This window comes from Trichechus manatus, unplaced genomic scaffold (genome assembly GCF_000243295.1).
Source record: "Trichechus manatus latirostris isolate Lorelei unplaced genomic scaffold, TriManLat1.0 scaffold00180, whole genome shotgun sequence".
Lineage (NCBI taxonomy): Eukaryota > Metazoa > Chordata > Mammalia > Sirenia > Trichechidae > Trichechus > Trichechus manatus.
In genome coordinates this window covers 4,311,041-4,319,331 of record NW_004444116.1, presented here as the reverse complement: position 1 = coordinate 4,319,331, position 8,291 = coordinate 4,311,041, and the positions used below count along the sequence as shown (strand labels likewise).

Below are 8,291 nucleotides of genomic sequence, written 5' to 3'. Positions count from 1 at the left end.
TTTTTTTTTTTTTGGTTTTATACAAAACCAACAGCCACATCATTCTCAACGGACAGAGGCTGAAAACATTCCTCCTGAGAACGGGAACAAGACAAGAATGCCCATTATCACCACTCCTATTTAACATTGTGCTTGAAGTCCTAGCTAGAGAAATAAGGTAAGAAAAAGAAATAAAGAGCATCCAAATTGGTAAGGAAGAAGCAAAACTATCCATATTTGCAGATGATATGATACTGTACGTAGAGAACCCCAAAGAATCCCCAAGAAAACTACTGAAACTAATAGATTCAGCAGAGTAGCAGGATACAAGATAAACATACAAAAATCAGATAGATTCCTATACACCAATAAAGAGAACGACAAAAAAGAAATCAGGAAAGCAACACCATTTATAATAGACCCTAAATATATAAAATACTTAAGAATAAATCTAACCAGGGATGTAAAAGACCTGTACAAAGAGATCTACATAAATGGAAAAACATACTATGCTTATGGATAGGTAGACTCAACATTGTGAAAATGTCAATTCTGCCCAAAGCAATCTACAAATACAATGCAACCTCTATCCAAACACCAACAGTATTCTTTAACATGATGGAAAAACTGATCATTAACTTTATATAGAAAAGAAAGAACAATGATGAATCCGGGAAACGTCTCACAACATGGATGAAGCTGGAGGGCATTTTGCTGAGTGAAATAAATAAATCACAAAAGGATAAATATTGTATGAGGCCACTATTATAGAAACATATTAAAATGTTTCCATACAGAAAGAAATAATCTTTGATGGTTACTCAGGAGGGAAAGAGTGTGGAAGGAAAAGCAGTAACTAGATAGTAGATAAGTGGTAAATTTGGTGAAGGGTAAGACAGTACACAATCCTGGGGAAGTCAGCAATAGCCATCACCATCACCATCCCATCTTCCCTGAGTTAGGTCAGTAATTATGCTGGTTTGTTTACTTGCATCATCTCATATAACCCTATTTCAAACCTCAATAAAATTCTTGACAGCTTCAATATTTTCTCCATTTTATCATGATGTTATTGGTCCAATTGTGAGGATTTTTGTTTTCGTTATGTCTAGGTATAATATGTTTTGGAGTTTTTTTTTTAGATGACTCACTGTGTTGGGAGGAGCCCTGGTGATGAAGTGCTGTTAACCGCAGGGTCGGTGGTTCGAGCCCACCAGCCTCTCCATGGGAGAAAGATGTGGCAGTCTGCTTCAGTAATGATTTACAGCCTTGGAAACCTTATGGGGCAGTTCTACTCTATCCTGTATCGGAATTGACTCAGCAGCAATGGGTTTGGGTTTTGAGGTTTTTTGTTGGACTTTAGCTATCTCCAGATAGATAGCTGGATAGATAGATAGATAGTTAGATAGATAGATAGATAGATAGATAGATGATAGATATAGGCAGATATATAGATACAGATATATATTCTCAGTTTTTAAAATTGTGATTTTCATAAATTATATATATAGATATAATTATATTTTAAGAATATAGAAAAAATAAGTTTTATCAACTCCTGCTTTGGGGGTCAATTAGGCTGTTTCCAATGTTATTTTTTATCTGAACAGACAATACTCTTCAATTATTTAAATGCTATCTAAGCCCTGGTGGAGCAGCGGTTAAGAGCTTGGCTGCTAACCAAAAGGTTGTCAGTTCAAATCCATCAGCTGCTCCTTGGAAACCCTATGGGGGTAGTTCTACTCTGACCTATAGGGTCACTATGAGTCGGAATTGTCTCTATGGCAATAGGTTTGGTTTTTGTTTGTTTGTTTAAACTCAACTAAGAAATTCATTAGTTTGGATCAAGGCTTTGTCTTCTATGAAAATTTGCAATAGAAAATAGATGTCATTAACAGAGAATGATTAGAATGGCATTAAAATGTTTCATAAGGAGCCACCAACAAATTATTTTGGGTTCTCGAGTATTTGTAATAGGGGGAATTCAATGCATGGATTGGCCAAACCAGTGTGAAGGAGCGGAGAACCCAAGCAATGGAATGTAAATTAACCCTGAGATTAGAAACTGCAATAAAATGCTACCACCCCTAGACTGGAGAAGCAAAAAGAGTGAAGGGGTTAGGATCACCTGGGGGAAGCTGGAACCATGGTAGGTGGGCCACTGGAGCTGGAGCAAAAGAGCAGATGCCATTACTGCTAGAGGAGCCTCTCATAGCATGAAGGGAGGCTGAATTACCCTGGCTTCCCTTTCTCTTTCATTCTAATCTCTTGCCAGTATCTCCCATTTGGGAGCCAGTTGATAAGAGAGTCTACACGTAAGCCTTCACGGGTCAGTCCTCCTGTAATACAAACAGAGCTGGAAAAGGATAATGAGTGATCTGAGGGCAAACCCAGGACCAGTTCATCTGACCAATCCTTTACCCCATTTTGCACTAAAAAAAGTTAGAAGAATAGTTTATAGAAGGAGAAATCTGAAAGAGTCTATGCAACAGTTGTTTCTAAACGTTTACTACCATGTGTCCCATTAGAAAATGTTTTTTGGACCTGCAGTTCCAATACAGTCATGCATCACTTAACACCCTGTGAAATAGGATACATTCCGTGAAACAGGGCGTTATGTGATTTGGACGTTATGAAAATACCATTTATATCAGCCATCCCTGGTTACAAATGTCTGACTTGTGTACAACCTGTAGTTACAAACCAACCCCTGTAAAGCCTATTACATTAAAAATTCAAAGTACATACAATGGTTCATAATAATAAACGGGCACTGCTTTGGAATGTGCATCAAAACATTATTATCATTATTACTGTATTACTGTGCCTTAAATTTTTAATATAATAGGCTTTGGTTTGTAACTAAGGGTTGTAAGTTTGACTTTCATAACCCAGGTCCTCCCTGTATAACCTTATGGGACCACAGATGTGTAAGTGTTTGGATGTTGCCTGAACAGATGTTATATGGCACATGGCTGTATATTAATTTTTAATATTCAAATTAAATGCATGTATTTCTCTATATATTTATATCCTTGGTAGAGTATAAACAGAAAGAGAAGTTATAAGAGCTTCAAAATAAACATACATAAAATTTCTAGCATGCCCTTCCTACACTCCAATGGATCATTTTGCACAAAATTTGGGATGCACACCACCTACTTTGGAGACTATTATAAAAATCATTGTCTATTCTTTAAGAAGTGATAGCAATGCTTTTATGTAGAGCATACTTACTTTGTGATATGATGTAACAATTTCTAAAAAGAGCTAATATATTTACATTTCTCTCCTTTAATACTGAATATCAGAGTGCACTTCCTTCCTATCATTTCTTCTTTCCCAGCAGTCTATTGGACAGTTCTTAGATACTCAGTAATGGTGTTTTAACTTTTCGCATGTATACACAAATATGTACATGTCTATACACGTATTTACAACACACAAAAGTTCACCAACAAAAATTTAAAAAATAGATCTATTAAGAAGCTATCAAAATAGTAAGAAATGGATGAATAACTTTAACCGGCTTTCCAAGTTCCTTATGAAAAAAACTGAATGATGTTCTTACTCCTGAAATTTCAATTGTGCTTTCTATTATGGACACATTTATACCAAAAATACATGTGTGCATGTGTGCATTTAGAAAATGGTATAAAATTGATTGCCTTCCAGTAGAAACAGAAGCACAAGCCTCTGTGGTTCTCTCTCTAGAGCCCCATCTCCCTCTTCAATATAGTAATGGGAAGTTGTCTGGAAAGGAGAGCTCCAGAGACATGTGTTGAGTAAATAAGGTGAACATCATCCACCTGAAGATAGCTTGAGTAAATGGATTACAGGAGAGAGTGGCTACTGGGTTACCCACACCTGTTTCCTTCACCACCTGTCCTGGAACTGTAACTGAGATTGAATCTTCATCAAAAACACCAACCTCCCCTACAGCTGGATTGTCATTCTTCCTATAAGGTAGCCTTTCTTTCTCATGTTATAGGAAAAATAAAGGAAATATTTTTTCAAAAGTTGAGGAAATCCAGAGCTGGTTCTCTTTTGCATTGAACAGAAGCTGCTTTTCACATATAACTCAATACTTACTAAATTCATAAACCAAAAAACCAAATCCATTGCCGTCAAGTAGATTCTGACTCATAGCGACCCTATAGGACAGAGTAGAGCTGCCCCATATGGTTTTCAAGGAGTGCCTGGTGGATTTGAACTGCTGAGCTTTTGGTTAGCAGCCATAGTTCTTAACCACTATGCAACCAGGGTTTCCACTAAATTCATTGTCATGGAAAATTGACCACCTTCTCTTTGCAACCATAAATCCCCTTATCCTCATCTCGATTAACAGGAATGTGAAAGAGAAAGGAAAGAGTTTCAGAGTGGACTCTTCTTGGAAAATACTGATTCTTCTTGGACACATAAATTCATGTGGCAAAGAAACGTGACAATGTAGCATTATACAATACAAAATGAGGCTGCTTGCCCATTGTCTTTCTCCCAGTAGAAATCTAATCTTTCAACAACACAGTTCTTTCTTCCTTTACTGTATAGTAGAGGGAATTTAGCCAGCCAAGGTCAATGTCAATACCAGAGCATTATAGCACTGAGTATTTTTACTACTTGGCCAGTTAGACAATGCTAACAATGTGGCCACTAGAGTGTTTCCTTCAGTTGTTATAATTCTGGACACTGTATTATTCTCCACTCAGAACACATAACAGTTTCATCTTGGCAAAATTTCAGAATCATTACCATGGATATTAAAGAAAATGTGGAACATGTAATACTTGCCTGAGATCCGTCTTAATGGCCTAGGAATCTTAAAAATAAGTTTTTGTTTTATGTTTTCTAGTTAGGTTATTTGAGGGAATATCAGAAATTTTTCAAACTATACTATTGAATTCTACACAATTTATAAAAGATCAGTGGACTTGAAAGAAAAGTAGGTATTTTTATTAGAGAGGTTTTTTTTTGTTTTTGTTTTCTTTTTTAAAGGAGGTTATTTAGACTTGAATTCCACAGATAATCAACCTGTTCCGGTCATTTTGGGGACCTCAAAAATTGACCATTCAGGAGTACAAATATCCGAAACTAAATTTCTTAATCTTTGCAAATTAATAGTTTAAACTACATTTTTAATTCTACACAATTTTCTTTATGAAAGGTCAGTGGATTGTATTATAACAACAACACGTTGCCATCAAGTCGATATCAACTCATAGTGATCCTGTAGGACAGAGTAGAACTGCCCCATAGGGTTTCCAAGGAGCGGCTGCTGGTGGATTCCAACTGCCAGTCTCTTGGTTAGCAGCCGAGCTCTTAGCCACTGCTCCACCAGGGCTTCAATGGATTGTATTAGGTGAGTGAATTTGTGTAGTCTTGTAAAAGCATCCTAAAGCATATGGATCACAAGGGCCAGGGAAAGAGTAGGGGAGATAACTTGCTAATTGGGGACTGTGAACTTGATTCTTCCAGAGAGCAACATTTATAAAGACTAATGACTCAAATAACAGCAGTTTTTCTTAGCTGTATTACCGGTTCTACCTTCAGTAGTTGTTTGCTTCAGAGGAAAGCAATGAATATTAATAATAGTCATATCTAAGAGTTTCTGTTTAAATAATTCTAACTATTCTTGTCTCTGTGTACAACTCTATATACTCTCTCTCAACTCTGTTCATTTGATGTGCCTTTCAACTTATTTATTATATTTGTCAAAGAGAAAAATTAGTAACAGACATCTTACTTCAGTTTTAAGGTTTACTTACCCATGAAACCAGATATTCTCTGTAAAGAAGTTCCTAAACAAAATGAAGCCTGGGTAGAGAGGCAGACCATCTTGTGACCTCATATAAGTTGATCTCAGTAAAAGGAGGAGGGCAGGGTTCAAGCAATTATGTTAGGATGAGACAGTGGTTGATCTTTTGTATTTCTCCCCGCGCTTCTCCTTAAAAGCCTCATTGTACCTAGCTTTTTACGCCATTTGCTTTTTTTGGAATCAAAATGGTGTCCCTATATACATATAAAATAACTGCTCTGAATATACCTTATGTTTAAATTTCATTGAGTTTTGATTATTTTTAGCATATATATTGCCTATTACGTATCTGTATTCATAACAATCATTTTATTTTCAATGTCTTTGCCTTTCCACAGTATGTACATTGTTGGTCTGTGTATTTCATCTTCAGGTAGTTTGGTATATATCTCAAATCTGTTTGAGTATATGATTCTAATGTTAATTCTATTTTTATGTGTTTTCGTTCAATGCATTTGATGTTTTCATGGCTTTATGCATTTGTCTCTCTGTATAACAAATCAACCTATCATAGTTTTTGCATTATTTTATCTGCCTTTTCTCTCTATAGTTACTGCCTCCAAATGCTCAAGGTTTATTCGGTTTCTTGTTTTTCCATTGGTTATGGGACCCTATTTTCTTCCCACAGGAGTAAGGTAGGAATGACCAAGAAAGGCAATTCACATAAAGAAGCCATGAAAGGGACAAATGTTAGCAACCCAGCAGGTTTCATCTTGCTGGGCTTTTCTGACCAGCTCCAGTTGAAGATGGTTCTCCTTCTCGTCATCTCTATCATATACATTCTGACATTGATGGGGAACACAGCCATCATACTGGCCTCATACTTGAACTCCAAACTCCACATACCCATGTACTTCTTCCTCTCTAATCTCTCCTTCCTGGACCTCTGTTTCACTACCAGTGTTGTCCCACAGATGCTTTGGAATCTCAAGGGCCCTGAGAAGACCATTAGCTACACTGGTTGTGTGATCCAGCTATACATTGTTTTGGGGCTGGGCTCCACAGAGTGTATTCTCCTGACTTTTATGGCCTATGACTGCTTTAATGCTATCTGTTGATCCTCAGTTGCTTCTTTGGCAACTAGCAGCTGTGGCTTGGATCAGTGGTTTTGTGGAGGCCACGGTTCAGGCTATCCTTGTTTTCCCATTGCCTGTCTGCAGCCACCACATGGTGGATCATTTTACGTGTGAGGAGCCCACCCTCATTAAAGTTGCCTGTGTGGACACAACCTTCCTGGAAAATGAACTCTCTGTAGCTAGTGTCCTGTATGTGGTTATACCTCTGGGACTTGTTTTGGTCTCCTATGGCTGCATTGTGAGGGGTGTGCTGAGGATAAAATCAGCTGAAGGCAGAAGGAAAGCATTTGGGACCTGTGGGTCTCACATGATTGTTGTGGTTTTGTTCTTTGGGACTATAGTTTCTGTCTACATACAACCCAAGAGCAAGTACACACAGAAGCACAGTAAATTCCTCACCCTCTTCTATACTGTAGTGACTTTCAGTGCAGTCAGTGAGACAGAGGCATAATACACTGACAGTGCTAAGTAATTTTAATCTGGATTCTAGACTAACAGCTATGCTTTTTGAGAAAAACATGTTTTTCCTCAGTAGTGGAAACTAGCATGTGAAAACATATGCCCTGAGGGATCTTAAGCAAGTGACCATCTACACCCCTTAAAATACCCATACTCCAGAAGAGTGCTGTCTGAGTGTTGCTGCCAGCAAGATATTTTTTCTTTTTACAAGATAGACAAAAAAATATACAAGCAGCTTATGACTATGATATAAGCATTCTGTGAAAGTATCTGTAATCACTAACTATACTATTAATAATCAGTAACGAATCAGACTGTGATTATTACAAAATACACGGATTTTCCTGTAATTGCCCTCCCTGTGGTTTGGTTCCTCCTTTCACCCCCTAAGAATACTTGTATAATGCAGCTGCCCTGGGACTATCTGATTGCATTTTCGGTGGGCTATGTGGTTCCCCAATTGCAATTGTTTTAAACCTTTAATAAACCTCTCTGTTTAAACTGGAAACATCATTAAAGTTTTTTTCTCTACAACATACTGGTGCAACTCCTCAGATGCTAGCAACTTTTAGGTGCATGTCATTAAAGTTTCTCCTTTTGTTTAGGGGGAACAGAGCTAAACCACCTAATTAAGTAGGTGTGAACTATCCTTTTAATGACATTCTGAAGTTACCTACTGTAAATTCTTCTTATCCTCTTTTCTGGAAATGTTATGTGTCTTCCTTTTGCCTAGTTTATAAACAATCTATGAAAAAAGTATCTATAGGTATGTGCATGACTAACATAGTTATGACAAACCTATTTTCACATCACAGAAGAAAATCTTCTACTTCATGGAGGTAGGGCTGGGATTATAGCTGCAGAAACTGAGTTTACCTAAGAATACTTCCTATTGTTTTCCAGTCTCACATTCAATAGGACTTTAGACAATGAGTGTTCTGTCCACAGTTTACATGAAAGTG

At 37.2% G+C, this 8,291-nt stretch overlaps 1 pseudogene; it reads left to right on the top strand.

Moving 5' to 3' along the window:
• The first annotated feature begins 6,468 nt into the window (after nucleotides 1–6,468).
• On the top strand, nucleotides 6,469–7,321 carry LOC101341609 (olfactory receptor 2G6-like; annotated as a pseudogene).
• The last annotated feature ends 970 nt before the right edge of the window (nucleotides 7,322–8,291 follow it).